This window comes from Calidris pugnax, unplaced genomic scaffold, assembly GCF_001431845.1.
Source record: "Calidris pugnax isolate Ruff unplaced genomic scaffold, ASM143184v1 scaffold11, whole genome shotgun sequence".
Classification (NCBI taxonomy): Eukaryota; Metazoa; Chordata; class Aves; order Charadriiformes; family Scolopacidae; genus Calidris; species Calidris pugnax.
In genome coordinates this window covers 2076445-2094745 of record NW_015090803.1, presented here as the reverse complement: position 1 = coordinate 2094745, position 18301 = coordinate 2076445, and the positions used below count along the sequence as shown (strand labels likewise).

At 37.6% G+C, this 18301-nt stretch overlaps 1 protein-coding gene across 1 annotated transcript in view; it reads left to right on the top strand.

Annotated features, from left to right (window-relative positions):
- The window catches only part of CNOT10 (CCR4-NOT transcription complex subunit 10), a 57266-nt gene continuing 38965 nt past the window's right edge, over positions 1–18301 (top strand). Inside the window, exon 1 of the mRNA XM_014937706.1 lies at positions 1–115. The gene's annotated coding sequence lies outside the window, so the exon portion shown is untranslated. The remainder of the gene's footprint in view (positions 116–18301) is intronic.

Below are 18301 nucleotides of genomic sequence, written 5' to 3'. Positions count from 1 at the left end.
GGTGAGGTGAGGTGAAGCGGAGCGGCCTTCGTCTGCCTCGGCGCCGGTTCCTGCTGTCCTGTTTTGCTCCCCGGGCAGCCCCAGCCCTGAAGGAAGCACTTTGCATCCGAGAGAAGTAAGTGCAGCCAGGGATGACATGCCTTTTTTGGGGGGAGGAGAGGGGTGACAGGGGCAGGGTGGTCTTATCTTCTCGAAGAGGCCCACCCGTTACTTGATCTTCTCTCACCACTCATGGCTTTTGAGTTAGATGGGTCAGGTCACCATCGTTTTCACAACTCAGCTGTTACAAAAAGTCCCAAAAGAAGGAGGCAAGCATGTCAGCTCTTTCCCCTGAGTTTATTGGAGGTAATGTGTTCACTAGGGTAACGTATAAACAGCTTTACATTCCATAAAAAACTTGACGGGTTTTGTCCCTTTGATTCAGGGAAAATCTAACGCGGGGGATGTTTCCTTGTGTACCTGTCTTTCAAACAAACTGTGCGTGTTCCCAGAGACTCTGGATACGGGACCTTCTCTGGAACAGGTTGCCCAGAGAAGCTGTGGCTGCCCCATCCCTGGAGGGGTTCAAGGCCAGGCTGGATGGGGCTTTGAGAAACCTGGTCTGGTGGAGGTGTCCCTGCCCATGGCAGGGGGTTGGAACGAGATGATCTCTAAGATTTCTTTCAACTCTAACCATTCTATGATTCTATGATACAGAGAAAGGCAGTATTAGCAACTTATGTACACCAGTAGTTTTTACTTAGGTTTTCTCTGGCTGCTGTGTTTACTTTTTATTTTTCCCAGAAAAGACTGCCTTTTAAGTAGTATTTTAAAACAGGAAAATGATCCATTTTTTTATCCTTGTGTTTCTCTCAATGGCTTTCTGTTGCTTTGCAACCCCAACTGGGGACATTCCTTTCATATGTTGTTTTGGTAGAGATCAGGCAAAATCTGGTGGAAACTTGTAGGTCACCTTCATTAGAGTAAATTTCGGTAAGGTCTTTTAGGTATAAAATAGCTGAAATGGCAGTAGCCATGTACTGACTTACAGGTACTTGTCGTAACAGACGCACAATTATTGGTCAGAAGTATTTTGTTGTGGACAGAATGCAGGTGCAGAAAAGTGGCAAAGTTTTGGTGGAGATATGTCATCCAGTAAGTAGTGACCCCTAAATAGAGGAATGCTGCTGAAAAGCCACCAAGAAAAAATACTTGCTGCATGACCCGAAGTTTTCCCAAGACAGCGGAGCAAATTCACTTCTCACAGTCGAAAGAGGGAGTTTCTGCTCCCATCTATTCCCTTCTCTCCATGTGGCCTGCTAGGAATTCTGTTCTTCTGTTATCTGTGGTTTTTATCACTGTTGGGTCAACTGTTTTAAATCACTAAAATAGCAGAAAATTGGTTACTAGAATGGTGGAAGAATGATATTCCTCTAGGACTTTTTGAAACCAGGATGTGTATGACAGCAAGTAACATTTAAATATGTGAAAGTACTAGAAAATAAAAGGCTACATGGAAGAATGATAATAAGAGCATGTTGCTTTGTGCTGAGTAGGGAACATATTGGTATTGAGAAAAGATGGTGCAATTTTCCTGCTCTTTTGCTTTTACAGAGGCTAATGTTGCTAGCTGGAAAAAAAAATAAAAAATATATATACATATAGTGATTGTAAATCTGCCAAAGATTATTCACGGTGAAAGACTGACCACCTCTTTTCTTTCCCCCCCCTCCTTCCCCTGACATCTATTCACTCTGGAGTCTTTTTTAAGGTGGCTTTCACTGTCTCATCCTCTTGTAATGGAGGATTTTGCTGTTTGCCTTTGAAAGAGATGTATACAATCAAGATTCACTGAGGATTTATTTACCAGATTGTTACACCTGACAGCTCTGATGATGGTTGTGTGGTATATTTGCTACCTTTACCAGAAGCAATCCCTCCCTCCTTCTGCCTCCTCTCCATTTTATTTCTCTCTCAGGAGCTGCAGTGGAGAAGGTGAAAATGGAAATGCTTGGTCATTGTACTCTCAGGTTAGGCTAAAAAACATCAAGATGGAAACAAAAATGTTGAGAGAAGTCTTTGTCAACTGTACAGTATACTAATACAGTATTTCAATTAAATTATTAATAGAGTTAGCTGTGCAGCGTGATAGGAAGAGGAAATCTAGGAAAAGCCTGTAATGAAAATGAAGCAACCATAGAAAAGGGAAAAAAAAAAAATCAATAAGACATTATTTCCTTTCCTCGTCTGCAAAATAAGTTTCTGTCTGGCAAAATCATCCCGGGAAAATACGTGAACAACCTCTCCATGCAGCCTTTTCTGAAAGGTAACTCTGAACAGGAACTGATGTTAATAATGCCCAGCAAACGTAAAAGCCTCCAGGTACATTAAATATAAGGGCTTCCCCAGCTGTGAAATTGTAAGTTTGAAAGTTACAAGTTTGAAGTATATTTTCTTAGTTACAACTACCATTCTGGTTTGACATTCTCTTATATCCAGTCGCCGTTACACTTGCAGAAGTAGGTGTGACTATACAAGACAAAGATAACGAAGGATCAGGCCCATCAAATGTGATGAGAAATAACATTGTTTCCGCTGTTGATTGTTAGGAACAGTTTTAACTTGAAAACCCATTGCCAATGGCTTAACTACGTGCATAGGTAAGGGCAAAATACGACATCTCCTTGGCAAGATAACATAATTTCCTAATAGAGGCATGATGTGCATCTGTCTGTGAGCTGCCCTGGGGTGATGTCCAAGTGCAGACCCTGAGAGGCAGTCAGTTGTGTAGCTGGGAGCTGGTTCTGCCCAAAGAGGGACCAACAGGGAAAGGCACCTCCTCTGCACAGCCAGTTAACAATCACAGAAAGGGATTCCTGGTTTCTATCATATAATGTACCTTTTTGGTTTCTGATGCGCTTTGATTATCCTGTTCCCCTCTGCCTGTTGTTAACATAGGGCTCCTTGCTGACTGTCTCTCTTAACATAAAAACTTTAGTCTGAGTTACCATTGTGTGAAATCCAAAAAGTAATGGGCCAGCTTCTGTGCATGTATTGTCAGTGGCCAAATACTATAAAATTGGTTGCAAATTTAGAAGGCATTTTTTTTCATAAGCCTGTGAAAATGAATTGTTGTAGTTCAATTACATGTAAAAGATCCATTTTGGGTTGTTAGAGAGATTTTTGCCTTTAGCGATGTTGACCTGGTTGTTGAAATCAAAATCATAAAGGTCACAGTGCTCAATACATACTAGTAGTTCACTGTGCAGAAAGCATCTCTTTGAAAAGGCAGCAACGAAGAAGCAGAATACATAGAAATTCCAACAGGATGTTATGTTGCCTTTGGCTGTAGTTTATTAAAAAGTACAAAACTAAACCTTAAAAAGAAAGACAAGTGAGATTTGTCATTATTTGTTGATCTGAATTTGTGTGTAATTACTATTCAGAAAGCGTTCATGAAGATGGTAATGATTTTTGAAAGTGTCTTTTTGTAGTATTAACAGCTAGTCATCTGAAACTTAATCTTGAAAGTGAATTACTGATTATTTTCTTGTTTACCATGCTCAAGTTATTCCATCAGGAAATGAAAAAAAAAATTGTATGACTTTGCTGAGCGGTTAACAATAGCACAAATTGCAAATGGATAACTTTAACATAGAATTAATATTTCCATCTGTATGCTGAAATTTGTTACTATAAACTTTATGGGTAATAACTTAGGAATAGCAAATATGTCTCAGGAGACTTAATGGGCTGAATCCATAAGAGATATTAGACTATGAGCAGTTTTGTGTATCACATTTCTGTTTTTCATTTGACCGAGTGTAAGTCTTGCTCGTCATCCAAGTATGTTTTTTGCTGGTTGGTAATAGAAGCTCTGCAGACCATGCAGCAATGTACCACTTACTTCTAAATTTATTTTCTACATACTGCACTGTAAATTTTTAAGAATATGCAGGTCTAACTAATTTTATGAAGCAGAGTATTATGGCCTGCTGCAAAGGAGACTAAGACTGATTTGCTTCACAGACAAAATGTTTTATTTCTTTAATCTAAATTTTCTGCAACAGAGCACCTTAAACATATGTTTAAGTACACCCTTAAATTTGCTTGGAATCAATGGATTTAAAATGTGCTTTACATGTCTGGCTGATTATTAAAAAATATGCACTTACTATGCATTTATAGAAGATAACTATGCAGGATCTGATTAGCTGAATGCCCTTACTTTCCGTTGGGAGACCAGGTATATTCCCTCTCAAGGCACATTGAGCTCTTTCAGGGCCACACGGTATATAATTGTTCTTTTGATCTAAGCAGGATTATTTCTTCAAAGAGAGAAACGTCTTAGTTACTATTTTTTTAAATGCAATGCTGTTTATTCAGAAAAAAAATACACACAAATGAATAATTTCTGTGTTTTCTGTAGAGACAGTCAGCAGCAGGCCCTTCTGTGTGCATTATTTACAATTTTGCTCCTTTAGTCAGTTCTTTACCTCAGGGAGCTGAGCGACTGCTTCTTAAGTAGCCAGCTTTATGCTGGCTTTTTGGCCATCAGGTGGCATGGCCACCTGGATAGGTTACCGTAAAACAAGGAAGGATGTGTGTTCGTGGGGTGGTAGCTACTTCATGCATCTTATCTCGGGGTATGTGTGAAGAAATTGGCATTTGCTCCGTCTTCAGTAGGAATAAGGAAAGATGTCTTCCATTTACAGCAAAATAGGAGTGTTCATAGAGACAATTACTGGAGAGTAGCTAAAAAAACCTGTAAACCTGTACTTGGGCTACCTTGCAATTTATGTAAACATGCTCTTTAAGCAGGGGTTGCCAAACTGTCACCTAGCTGCTTGGTTGTGTACTCTAAGAGTCTCTCATCTGCAGGACTTGGTTTCTAGTTGGTCGTTTCCCTCTGGTGCAGTCCTTGGGTGGTATTTCCGAAGCTATTTATAAAAACTTTTAAAGGGGCTAATGTTTCAAAAGTCGGAGTCTTCCTTTGAAGACACTGAGCATTTTTAGGTGACACCTAAGTAAGCATTCTGGAGTGCTTAGCTTGGAAAGAAATATTGTAGTTATGTGAATATTGTATTAAATATATTTTGTTTAGGTTTTCATCATCTCAGTGGCTTAATGATCTTGCGACCTACTCCCATTTTATCCTGGCTCTGCACAGGAAAGAGTAACTTGTTTTGTACAGGTTTTGTTACTTGCCAAAAGCTGTCTCTATTTTCAGTTTGCTACCCATTAAAAAGCAAAAACTTTGGAATATATTTTATTTATTTACATAAACCAATTTGATTCCATCCTTTTTTCCCTTTAAAAGTCTAGTCGTTGAAGGTCTACAGTGGAATATATTTTATTTATTTACATAAACCAGTTTGATTCCGTCCTTTTTCCCTTTAAAAGTCTGGTTGTTGAAGGTCTACACAGTTCAGAAGTATATGTGTGTACACACACACACTTCCTTAAACTACTGGGTTAGAGATTGTTATTTTAACTAAGTGATATGTTGTTTCATATGTTGGAGGAAGAAATTATTTTCCATATTTCTCTCTCTGTGAATTGTGAATAATATCTCTGGTAAGGATGGTGCCCTTTTCAATAAAACTGCCTGTTAAAATCATCCTCATCCTCAGAACTGCATAAATGAATTATTTTGGTTAGTATAATCAGGTTATGAATGTAAGACTAACCTGTATTCTACTTTCTGTGAATTGATAGAAAAATATAGCCCAAATCAGAAATAAACAAAAATTGGCAAAATGGAGAATTACCTTGAATAGCCTCACAGTGTTTTAGGATGTTTGGTTTTGTTGAATGTTTGGTGGTTGGTTTTTTTTTTTTTGAAGTTATTAATCTGATGAGAAGGGAAATACTGGCAGTAAGAGTTCTCACTTGAAAGCAAACCTTAAAGAAAAAATATATTCAGTAAACAGAATTATGAAGGTTATTTAGAATTAAGGAGGCCTGGTTGATTAGGGATTTTTTTGGCTTCTATTTAAGTCCTGAAGAAATCTATCCTTATGTTGTATTAAGAGACGTTATGCACAAAAACAATTAGCAGAACTGCACCCAGAGTGCCAAGAAGATGTATTGTTCAGACACATTTTTGACATATAAGGCAAGATTTAAAAAGAGGAGAAAAATATTAAAGTAATGAGTGGAGAAAATGGGATATCAGCACCAGGCATTTGTAGCTGTTCTTGAGATAAACAGACTAATGGGACAGGTCCATGTGATGGCCCTTTGTCTGACTGGCCAAAAATAAACACTGCACACACTTCATATGTGTCTCTCCCTTTAATGTGTGGGAGGAGAGGAAAATGCACACAGGAGCAGATGCTCTGCTCTTGTCCCTTTCACAGCACCCTCCCTGCTGCTTATCCCTGCCCTTTGCTCAGTGAAGCTGTGCTCCATTGAAAGGCCTCTGTTTATTTCTTACTCCCTATACGATGGAAGCAGGTCTGTGGATGTAGTTGAGGATTTAACTGGTCTTTGAAAATAATGTTAATTTTATCTGCATTTAAAAGTATGTTAGTCAGGCTTTTATATAAAAATAAAATAATTTTAAAAACCCAACTGAGAATATTTTTATAGATTTATTTACTCACAATAAAAGAATAAATCTTGCACCTCATGGCTAATACAAACCATTTATTGTTACTTTGGTAAGAATCGTTCCAGTGTACAAAAAAAGGATCAAATGGTACTTCAGGGAAGTACTGTGCTATGAAACTGATTCACAGCAAAAATACCTGAGTGAGTAGAAGCATCAGAGAAAATAAAAGGAAGGTTTTTGTTTTATTCTACGTGGCGTATTTTATAATAAATTCAGATTTCTTTGTCAAAGAAAGTGATTATTGATAGCTGTCTGGACTTGTGTTTCTCACTGGGGTTGCTGGGTTTGGCGGATATTTTTTCTCCAAATTCTTTGCAAGCTGCCAATGTAGCATCTGCAGCAATCTGATGGCGATTTATGGTGGAAACTTGCTCACCCTTGACTGTAGGCATACAGTAAAAGTATTTTAGCTAGGTACTCTGAAAGCTTTGAAATTAGTATTGATGTTTATTAATGCAATGTTCCGTGTTTTGAAAAGACATTAACAGTGGCAGTTCAGTTGAAGAATTTGTCTAGTTCACAGCACATTGCATTCAGATCGCACGCGAAATCTCTGATTGCTTTGTTTTGCCTTTGGACAGACATTCAAAATGCTAGCCAGGAACATTAAGGGCTTGTTGCATAGGTATAAGGGTTCAGTGGTAGGAGGGTACGTTGGAGGGCTGATTTTTCTCTTGACTTGAACTAAATTGTGAAACCTCTCTTCAGCCAGAGGTATTGCAGCAACGCAAAATGAGCGTGAAAGGACAGTCAAGCACGGAGACTTTCTGCAGGCTGTTTCCTCTTATTGATTCATTGCTTCAACATCTATCATGATGGCAGAAAGAGAACGAGGGAGTACCACTGCCCTGCTTCCTCTGCTAAGCAAATACAAATCTCTCTCTAATTGCATAGCCTGACTTTGGGTATGTGTTATAGATTTCCAAAATCTATGTTAAAGGCTGCAAGTTGTAACCATTATAAATGGCTTAAAAATAAACATTTTGTAGTTTCATATTGTGGTAAATACATATAATCTGTGTATTTGACTTCAGTAATATTTTGCCTTGCTTTCATAAAAATTAATATGCATATACAGCTATATTACTGTTATGTGGTTATAGTTGATAACTAAATTTGTGTAAAGACCACACTTAAAAAAAAAAAAAGTCCATTTAAAATGTTGTTCAGTGTGTCCTTTCTCCTAATTCACTATGTCTTTCACAGCCCGTTTCATCTCGCTATTTCTAATTCACCTGTAAAGCATGAATACCCCTCATCCTGCTGTCCACTAAGTCACTCTGGACCATTAGGGTCCTGGAGCTTCTCATGGTTATGCTTTGCTCTTTCTACGTTCCTGTGTTTTGGAGCCCTTTTCTGCCTTAAATCCTTATTTAAGATTTATTTTTGTGCTGGTCTTCCCTTCATGCTTATGTCCACTTCATGGTAGAGGCCACTGTCCAAAGAATTGCTTGCGGTCCCATTCCTAGATCCCTGCCCTTCCTCAGTTCAGAAAAAGTGCTAACTGATGTGACAGTGAAGAGTTCAGTCAGATGAGCAGTAAACTTCCTGCAACCAGTCTCTGTGCAGTGTCTGTTGGTAAGAGTGACTCGTGGTGACAAATCTGCAGTGTGGAACAGAGCCAGAGAAGCCATGAAGAATGAAAGATATCCAGGCTGCCTAAGCAAATTAGATTGTATGGGGGAAAGATGGGAATATCTGAGGAATTAAGATACACTTTTCTTAAAACAAACAAACAAAAAACCCCACCAAAGCCCAGAACAATTGTCAAGTGTTCTGGCAATCTTCATTTCCTACTGTTTTAACTGTGTATCTTTCTGTGTGAGGCATCTCTTAGGAACTCCGTGATGGCGACACTGGTTATCTGCCACTGCTATATTAAGGAGACATTTCTTCCAAAATGATAAGCAGTGATGTCATTCTCATAATAGAGTTGTCACTAGGCTTCAAAGTCATTGTGGTTACTTCTAGGGCAGAGCATTCCAGCAAAGCTGTCAGTGCAAACTTACAAAAATCTTGTCAGTTTGCATGTCAGTTTGCATGCATTATAATAGACTTTGATATGTATGAAAAAATTAGAATCTGTTCCATGGAAATTCTGCATTCCAGAAAGGAAAATCAGTACGGCCTCAGTGAGGAGAGAATATGGTGATCCATGGGATTAGAAGTGTGCAGTGTGAAATTAGGAGCATAATTACACTGCACAGTGAAGCATGGTATAGAAATAATTCATCTAACCACCACTAAAGTGATTCCAGAAGTGAATCAGTGCAGCCACTGGCAATTGCATACACGTTGAGGAAGACTGACTGTCTTGGTGACAGGGCACATTGGCTGGAAAGGAATGTGCTAACAGATCTATACAGCTCTTACAGCCAGGGGTGTGGGGGGGTGTCTGTGTTGCACTGCCTGGCGTGGGGTCCCAATCAGCTTGGACCTCTTCACATTCCGTACCGTGTTGTAAGCCAGATGTGCTGGAAAAGAGTCTGACTTGATTAGCCAGGCAAAATGAGTATTAACAGAAGATATGATTTCTTTCTCTGGATGTACCACCAGAGAGGTAAAGCTCTGTTTAAGGGACAGTCTTAATAGAAGAGAATAAGTCATTGACTGACTAGGAATACGTTGAGTCTTAAAATAAAATAGAATTTTCTGTTAGGGCAGAGATGCTTTGGGACTGCCATCTTATCAAGTAGTTATAAAAGGGGATTTGGTCAGTTTCTAAAAGGGATTAAGTGATAATTTGCAGTGATTCAGGAGTTCCCTCCAGTCCTGTGTTCCTATGTCTCATAATTCTGTTCAAGTGGCAGAGTCAACAATAAATTCCACTTGAATTATCTGGGAAGAGCAGGATCCTAATTATAACCTTGTGGAGTAATAATCTGCTCATATCTTTGTATTTATATTTCAACTGTTGTGTATATATATTTCAGTTACCAGAGCTGAGGGGTGAAAGGAGTGGGTTCTCTGGTAGCCACAGTATAAAACCTTGAAAATGTGTAGGGAATTAGGCTTCTTCAGTTGGACAGTTAATGAAATAATTTTGTTTAATCTTGATTCTTTTTAAATTACAGTGAGAGAACCAGGGACGTCATGGTCAAATTTCTTGCAAAAATATGCCAAACAATATATATCATGATTTCAATCATTCTAGTCATGAGGACTTGAGAACTGTTGAATTCAGCCAGAAGAAAAGTCCACCTAACCTAGTATCCTGTCTTAGTAAGTAGATACTTACAGAAAAAAACTGTAGGGAGGCAGTCATGCTTACAGTGATTTTTCCATCGTGCTCTTCTAGCCGTCAGTGACTAGGAGACTCTTTTGTTTAATAGTTACTGCTGACCTACTGAATAGAACTGCTGAATTAATGAAGTCATGATTGTTTCTGATCCATGTACAGTTTGGGCCTCGAAATTTCTAATGAAAATCAGTTTGGTTCATTATTATCAAAAAATGTGCATGTCTTCCAATAATTATATTATGAAAACTGTGAATAACTGTTCCCAGCACACCTTTTCCATAAAAATCATGATTTAGTACATCTCTATTCTATCCTTCTTTGGATATTTTTCTAATTCTGCCATAACTTTTTTAAATAATGGAATGACTTAAATTCATATGGTACTCATAATGTGTCTGTGGCCTGAACGTATACCAGGTGGACTTTGTTCTCTGATAGTTTTTAAATAATCCATAAGTTTATGTTTGTTTCTCTAAGTACCAGATATTATCAGATGTTTTTTCCTAGTGATACTGACTAACACCCCGGGTATATACATAAATGTGTATTTTCCCTTCCTCTCTTGATGTGCATCACACTCACTGACACTGAATAGCCTCTGGCATTTTATCACCCATTCAGTATTGAACCATCCTCTGAAGCTTTTCACAGTCAGCTTTAGATTTCCTCAGCCTAATATTTTTGTGTCATCTGCTTTTTTTCTTTGTCTTATTATGTGTGTACTTTTCCATATCATTTATGAATATATTTAAGGGCCAGATCTCTCAGTTGAGCCTATGTCAGGGAATCATGATACTTTTTTAGTATGAATATTCCTTTATGAAGAAAAGAATACAAGGAATATAAAATATGACCCATAAAAATCACTCGTCTATTTTTGCTTGTTTCACAATTTTAGTTTCATTGTTTATTTATTGCATAAGTAGATGCATTTTTAATTCATTTTCAGGATGTAGTTTTGCTTTTCAAAGGATTCATAGGATAATGGGAAAACAAGACAACAGAAATTCACTGCTATTTGATGATTTAATTATCACACGTGTTGATTTTAATGGCTCTAAGTAACATTTTTTTTTCATTAGATTATTATTTCATGAATTCTGGCACATACCGACAATTGAGAGTGATTGTCAGTAAAAAGTACGTAAAAGGAACTGTTCTTTTTATTTTTTGAATGTTAGCATGTAAAGGTTGTCTTTGGCTGTCTACAATCTTCTGCTGGCATAATCCACTATGCTTACTTATTAAGCTATGAATACCTGCAAATCCTTTATAGGATTAACTGTATCTGCCTGTTAAGCTTTCCAAGGCAGTTAAAAATAACTGCAGGCTGATTCTACTGACACACTAAAAATGGGAGTTACTCTACATTTTATGTTGTATACGCTGCTGCTTTGACAGATGTAATACAGTCTGGAGGTATTTAGACCTTCTATGAAGATTCAGGTTGACCAAGTGCTCTCAAACCCCCTGTTATAGCTAGCAGCTGTTTTCTCTTATAGTACATAGAGAATCAGCATTCGTTTTGCCTCATGAAAAATGCCAGTGACCAAGGACATGGAAGGTGGCAAAAGAAATTCAGCTTAAACCAGCACATGAAATAAAGAGATTTTTCTCTGTGGAAAAGGCCATGACTTGCCCAAGGTGGGCTGACCAGTTCCTGCAGTGCAGTCCTTTATCTCTCCTATGGCTTTTGTTAGCTGCAGTCATTGACTTCAGAAAATGTGGATCTTTTCCACATTTGCAGAATTATTATATTCTGATACAGTATGAGCATGTATGCTGGATGCTGCTGGATATGATTAGGACAGGAGCCAAAGAGATGAAATTCACTACAGTGGAAGCCTTACAAGGAATGCACAGTTTCTCATGGTGCTCTAGAGAGTGTGTGACACAGCAGTACATTAAAATGTGTACCGACTACCTCTGTGCTCTATTATTTCTGCTGGCTATCAGGAATGAAGAGTTGGCCTTCACCTTCTCCCTTGGTCAAAGAACCTATATAAAATGAAAACTTTGAGACAAGGCTTTTCACTTTTCATTGTCTTTTGCCAGATATTTTCTGTCTGATGTCTTGTATTGGTATGACAGAAATTCCAGGCTGCAAAAGGGTATCATAGAAAATGGTATTTTCCTGTTGGTAAAGGACAGAATACCTGATGTGAATCCTTCTTTGCTACAGTGAATCTTACCTTCCTTAACAGATTATTTAGGTTCCTGCAAAAAAGCAGAAGTCAGAGTGTGTATAAACTGGTTCTAGCAATTTTAAGAGCTGAAGGAACATAACATAGCTGCTTTGCTCCCGAGTGATAGGCCTCAGGCTAAATAATACTTAGGTGGGTATGTGAATCATGTATTTGTTCTGAGATGATGTTGGGGCATATGGTGTAGGGGAGAACTTTGTAGAGTAGGGTTGATGGTTGGACTCGATGATCAAAAAAGGATGTTTTACACAGAAAGGCTGCTAAAGTTTAAAGTTTAGCTACTCCAAGAGGTAAGTAGTTGCTATTTAATTACTTAATTATTATGCTGTTTGGCAATGGAAAGGCTAAAGATTTTCCTGCCCTTCTAAATATGTGAGCAAACCCTACACAATCCAAGCTGAAGGCTCTAGCTTGGGTACAATAAGCAATAAAACTCCATTAACATTAATATATGCTACTTTATGTCTAAAATACTATTGGAGACTGATTAAAGTTTGTGCTGAGACAACTAAATACTGAGCTAAATCAGGAAATCACGTTATCCTTTTTACTCATTCTAGCTAAGGGAGGGCAACAAAAACTTGGGAGAGCACTAACAGTGCCTCCCAAGTGGCACTGTTTTATGGTCAGTGGTCTGCATGGCCCTGGCCTACCCAAGGAAGTGCTGTGGTGAAGCAGAGCCATTGCTTGTGATATTTCAGCAATGGGTCTTTGAACTAGTTGTAGAATTTGTACAACGCGCACTATTGCGCTATGCAGGTAATGGATGACACGGGTCTATCAGGTAGATTATATGGTTCTATTTATTTCAGTGCTGTTTTCTCTAATTAGGCATATATCGCTTAATGTGTGGTTTTTATCTGAACTTCATGAAAATTGTCAGGTTACATTTTATTTGACATACATTTTGCAGGGAGAAAATGGACTTTTACAAAATGCAGTTCCTAATATAAACTATTTAGTACTTCAGTGTGAATAGAAACTAGCATTCTTATGTTTTAAATAAGAAATCTTGTGGAACCCAAGCTTGTCAGATTTTTGCCAGGAATTTGCTGGTTCCCTGCCAGCTTATCTACCCATCCCCCTGGCAGGTTGCCCAGCCCTTCCAAAAGCTGCAGCTGCCTCTGCGTCAAGGATGGCCGCGCTTCCAGGGCTGCAGGCTCCTCCAGAGCTGGTGGCCAGATGGACTTCCTCAGGTATCACCCAAAGAGTCCCCCATCATCGTAGGATGGGGTGGTGTGCTGTGTAGACAGCCTCCTGGAACTTTCAGGTCTGGAGATGTTTTATCTTGTGCCAGCTTTTAGTAGTTTTCTAAGTTGTTTTTTTGTAGGTGGACATCCTATTCCTGTCACTAAGGAAGACCTTGTATCTGAAAAGAGGGATGTAGGCATTTAATGTGTTACTTTATAGCAGTTCTACTTCCAAGGTTCCTTAGAAATGATACAAAACGCAGCAGCATGTCTAGAGGAATGTTGCTTTTTGAGGTGGAGTTTGGCTTCTGACAGAGCCTTAGGCTTTGTGTTTTCTTTTTATCTTCACAGATGTTCTTGTCTCTCCTACAAATACCTAATCTTATTTTAGGTTCAATCAGACCTCAGCAGTATCTTGTGGACTAACATGCAATTTTTTAACCAGTTTAAGATTCATGATAGTTAATTGACCCTTTGTATTAATAATGTATTGTGGAAGGACTGTAGTAATAAATAAAAGCTGATAAGCTTTATGTTGATGACCTTAAGAGTTTTCCTCCTACCCTTATAGCCCTGAGAACAGCACAACTTAATAGCACAGAGCAAAGCTAGTGAAATTTTGGGGATTGTAACTCTTCATGTTTGTATAAAAGTAAGTACTAACCATTACTCAAACAGGCTACTAAATAATAAAATCACACAAAGCAATTTTGCTTTCTTTTCTGATTATTCTTTAATAGTTCACTGCATTCTAAATAGCTTGTTAGAAAACTTATCTTTCCTAAAAGAGCTCTACTCCAAAAATAAATCACTTCCATGACAGTAGGCATGATTGGAAAAGATCTTTTTCTGCTCCAGCTATTGCTTGTAGGTTGCTAATAGATGCCATATAAATAAATAAATCAGCATTTTACTGAAGTTAAATAATAATATTGAAGAGACATATTAACGTAATAAAGCAACTGTGATATACCAAATATTTTATAGACCGTTGCCTGGAGATGATAATTTTTTTTTTTTCATAATTACCCTGAAGGAAATCTAATGAAGAATTGTTAATTAACATAATACTCTAGAGCATAATGTAATTAATGTTCTTGTCATTAATTTGTAAAATAGAATCAATGATACTATAAAAGATGACGTTCTGATAGATTTTCTTCAGCTTAGTAACTTTTTTCAGCAACTTAGTAACTTTACTTCATACCTTGTCCCACTAAAGTTAGCAAGTCCATTTCTGAAGTTCATAGTCAGGTAGAATAACTGGTTTCAGAATCTAGGTGGATAATCTTTTTGCTTATACAGAGTTATCTATCAGTCCAAGAACTGAAGAACCAAACGTTGCCTTCTTTAATGGGGCCAATTGGAACAATGGCCCATCAAAATCAGTACATAGGATGGAAACACTATAATTTTAAAATAAAAATTCCTCTCCTATTTCTCAGCTAATAAAATTTGTTGGGGTGGAGAAGGTTGGCTTTGTGCATTTAGCAGATGTTTCCAATGAGCTGTTCAAAATTAAAGCAAGCTCAATTGATTTGCCACTGTGCTACTCCAGCTCTATGGGTATTGAAAGCATTGGAGCTATGCTAATAAAAAAATTAGAGTGAAATAGAGATAAATCATTCACACTTTTTCTTGCTGAAATGATGACAAGTAGTTTCTCTTTGATTTTATTATTCTTTAGCTCCAGTCAGTATAAAAATTTTGCTAAGATGTTTTTCACAACATTTACAGGTTAAAAGTAGTTGCCTAACTCCATTTCTGCTTACAAAATTAATAACAGCATGCTTATAAAGATTAGACTATGATGCTCATATCTGCAGGTACATACTGGCATAGCTCCAATGGCATAGCTGTTGACTTCATGAGGATTTAGATACAAACTTGAAGTTAAGCCCATGCTTAACTGCTCTGTCAATCTGTCTCTCTCTCGTTACTCTTAATATCATTTAAAGTCTATGAAATTTAGCTCATGCCGATGTACGAATGGATGTTCAGCTACTTCTCTATGCTCTTTGTTCCCCAAAACTTGGTTGATTTAGTCTTGTTCTAAGCCTAAAGAAAAGACTGTGTCCATAGTGGTGTGCTCTGGGGGTGTGCATGTGTGTGTATCTGTTCTCAAAAGCGGTGTATGGGCCTCTTGTCCAACCAAAGCTTCTGTCATCAGATAGACTGTGTTTCAGAACAAATCCTTTCTAGTGAGTCTGCTCCCAAACTCATGCTTTTTGCAGTAGATGTAAATGAAGTCCTCTTCCTTCATGGCTTTTGATCTAAATTGCTTAATGTTTATCACAGTTATTGATACCTGTTTTTCATTGTTTTTAAAAATGTTTACAGGCAAATACTACATCAGTAATAGTACCAAAGATTTAGAAAGTGAATTGTACAAGAGCTATCTTATAGCCTGAGACTGTCATCTCATATACAAAACGTAAAAGTTGTTATACAAAGGAAAGTAGAATAAAATTATGGCTGGAGGCAGTGGCTTTAATAAACAGTATAGGTTTTTCTAATACTCAGAGATTTTACCAGAAGTGTAGCCTCATATTTCTGTGATTTATGTACATTCTTTCCCAAAATAGCATTCATCTACAGTAAGATTTAGTTGGGCATTTATGCCTGACCAAACTAATGAATGTGATATTAGACTGTCTAGAGAGCTATGGATATATGTAAATAAAAAAGATTTGTAAGTGCTCTAATTATCCTGATAAATCAGGAGCTAAGTGACAATATTGGCATAGGCTAGAATAAAAAAAAAATATTTTTAAGCACACATTTCCTTAAATGTAAATTCCTAAAAATGTTGACAGCATGTCCATGTATCTCTTCATATTTTTAGTATTTGCTAGATGTACTGTAGTTTCCCCCGACATATGTGTCCTGTAAGGCAAGGGACAACAGAATCAAGAAATAAACATCTGACCATGTCACAAATCCAATTAAGTCTGACAAGGCTAGTAAAGTCAAGTAAATAACAAAGCAATGATGTCTGGAAGCAACTTTGTATTTTAGATCGTACTGGAGATGGTAGGACACCAGCTGGACAAAGCAAAAATACTCCAGGCAGCTGAATTTTTCTGCATCCTCTAAGACCATCTTATACCCTGACGAGGTCACAGCACTATAGCATTTTCAGGTGTCAGATCTCATCTCTTCACTGTTTCTTAGCGGCAGAGAGGAGGAGGGAAGCATTCCCCTCACAGAATGTAAAATATGTGCTAATGTCATTACAAGGTAATGCAGTGAAGCAGAAACTGCAGTTAACATCACACAGCCTCTCCTCAGCCACCACCACCCTGATTGGTTATGATAATAACCTTCAATAGATTTCAGTGCAACGATCCTCGGGCAGAATTTCTGGTGATTGTCTAATCCCAGGACCTAGCTTTCCTTTTTCTAGCTCTTGGTACACGTAGTTATCCTGTGTCCTGTTTAATGAAACCAAATGATCAAATGATTGGTCTGGTGCATCATTCATGCTTGAGACTCAAAAATGTGGGTGAATTTCTCCTCTTGAGTATAGCAGTGTCAATCTAGTGACACTCCTTTGGCAAAATTATTTTGGATTTATCTTGAGAGGAGAATCCCTTCCCTGACCTGATTAGAAAACTAAATTCTTCACTGCATGTTTCCCCAGGAAGGAAATAGAAAGGAAATACATACTGTTTACTTTATCTATGTAACTCAAACAACATTGTATTACATTTGGAAGTTCTACAGCTTTTTCTTTCTTTTCACTCAAACCTATTTCTCAATTATGCAATACCTTCAAATAAAATACTCACTTTCCATTTCCACTTGAGTAATAGAAGAAATTTTAGACCCATCAAGTGTTACACATTTATTATTATTACTGTTAATTGTTGATGTTAATTGCAGCTCATAATAACCTACTTTTCTAGTTGCCAGAGTAGTCAAACATACAGTTTATCAGCTCCAATATGGGCCCTAAAACTGGAACAAATAGCTATCCTCAACTTTGGGATGGCGGAAGGAATGTTTGGGAAACATGAGAATTTGGCTTAGCTCATGTCTCACAGCTAGTTTGCAGCTGACTAGCATTGGAAATTTCCAGAACTTTTCTTATATTTCTATTAGATTGAAACTAAAATTGTATTAACTTCAGAAAAAATTTCCAAAGGGAGATTTCTTGGTTTTAGAAAGGAATTTCTGATCTAAAAACCAGAAACAAATACAATGGCTCAGTGGTTGCATTAAGTGATTAGATCTAGAGCAGGGAGCTGAAACTGTTTCCCTTCTCCTAATTCCATATGTTTGTATATATTAGATCTTTTGAATCTTCTACTTCTGCAACTTGAAGAGATCAGAGTTTGCTCTTGCATAGAGGCCCAAAAAAGTCCAAGCTTCAGAAAGTCTGTAGTGCCTGTTTTGTAGCTAATCCTAGTGTTGGTCCCCTCTTTTCTGACACTGAGTATTTAACATGGGGTGAGATGGGTAAATTTGTTTTAACTGCCAGGATGGTCTCAGATATCAGGTAAAGGAGCAAAGAAAGAGTAAATAACGTGCAAGATTGATTCTGCAGAGAATTAAAATGAAACACATCATCATGCTTTTACATTTTTCTAACTGTCTTGGAACTTGATCTTCTTGCTACAACTTTGGACACAAATAGACTTTAGGAAATGGGTCTATGCTCTTCATGCAGCACAGGCATATGCTGACATGCAGTTACCATATGTCAGCCCACAGAGGTTCTCTAGCTCCCGAGACATGTTTTGTTCTTTAAATAACTTACCATCTTTTTAACATTTTGGAACATGTGACTATTTTCATTATGCTTTTTTCTCCTTCCTTTGAAGCCATATTAATTTACAACTGACTTAGATTAGGCAGAAAGGACTGATAAAAAGAAGGTAAAATAGCTTTTAGACATTACTACTAGAGCTAAATATATTTGGAACTTGCAGTGCCAACATTAACTATTGAAACAAAATAAAATCTATGTTGAGCTTTATAAGTAAAGAAATGTGGATTGGGATTTTTGTTCCGGATTCATCCAGGATCACATACACCATTTTATTCCTGGTATGCAACACAGCAAGCT